We start from the raw sequence: 1,484 nt of genomic DNA on the forward strand, positions 1-1,484 counted from the left end.
TCTTTCTTTCTTCCTTCCTTCCTTCCTTCCTTCCTTCCTTCCTTCCTTCCTTCCTTCCTTCCTTCCTTTCTTTCTTTCTTTCTTTCTTTCTTTCTCTCTTTCCGCAAATATCAGCCATATTCGTTTCATATTAACTACCTATTTAGTCCAAAAGATAAAAATTAAACAGAGACTACACTCAAGAGTAACTGCATTCAACCATAGTCGAGCGCTGAGAAATGTGTGACCCTTTAGTATATCTGTTTCCATACACCTCTATACTTAAATGGTTGTATTTTCTGTCAGGTTCTTTAGGATTTAAGTGCAGGTCTTCATTCTTCCTCATACAGCTTCCTGGAAAGCACTGTCCCCAGTTCCCACTCTCCTCCCCTTTGCATATCCATCTTCCACAGAGATTACTACAGAACAGGGGGCTTGGTCCTTGTTATGTTTGACCTGTCGGTGTCATCTGACACAGCTGAGCTGGTTTCCTCTCCAAAGGAAGCCTGCACGTCTTTGTATTAGCATATGTGAATTGAACAAAATAATGGGTTTCACCAACATTTTCACACAAGCATCCCGTGTGCTTTATCGGGTTCATTTCCTCCCTCCATTATTGTTTCCTGCCTCCCCAAAAATTGGTCCCTTCTTCCTCCCAAATCGACCCCATACACTTTCATGTGTTTGTCCTCTACTTACATCTAGAGTCCACAAATGAGAGAAATATATAAACTGTTAATTTGTCTTCCTGAGTCAGGCTCATTCTACTGCTCTGATGACCTCTAGTTCCACCACCACCCCCCTCTTCTGCAAACGGTGTAATTCTGTTCCTCTCTTTGCCTGAATAAAACCGCAGTGTGACTATTTGCCACATTTTCTTTATTCACTCATCTATTGATGGACCTCAGGCTGATTCCATATTCTGGATGCTATTAATAAAAGTACCATGACAAAAACGGGCGTGTGGATATCTTTATGGTGTGCTGACATGCATGAGTTGGGTTATATATGCGGAGGAATGGTAGCTCTGGACCATTTGATGCTTCTGTTTTAGAGGGGTTTTGTTGTGGCTCTTTTGTTTTGTTTTGTTTTTGTAACGATATATTGATTTTTCACAGATGTTGCACTAATTTTCACTAATTATTAATTATTAATTCTCACTAATAGTGTGTCAGGATTTCTCCGTTCTCTGCACTGAGTCCCATTTGTTTTGTTTTTCTAGATGACAGACAAATATTCTTTTAGTTTACATTTTCCTGATAATTAAAGTATTGAACCTGTATTTTGTTTTTTGTTTTCTGTTTTGTTTTTTTTTTTGTTTATTTTATTTATTTTTTTATTAGGTATTTTCCTCAATTACATTTCCAATGCTATCCAAAAAGTCCCCAATAAAAATAATAAATAATAAAAACTCCCCCCCAGCCCCCCACCCACCCACCCCCACCCCTTGGCCCTGGCATTCCCCTGTACTGGGGCATATAAAGTTGGCAAGTCCAATGGGCCTC

This window comes from Mus caroli, chromosome 1, assembly GCF_900094665.2.
Source record: "Mus caroli chromosome 1, CAROLI_EIJ_v1.1, whole genome shotgun sequence".
In the NCBI taxonomy this organism is placed as follows: Eukaryota; Metazoa; Chordata; class Mammalia; order Rodentia; family Muridae; genus Mus; species Mus caroli.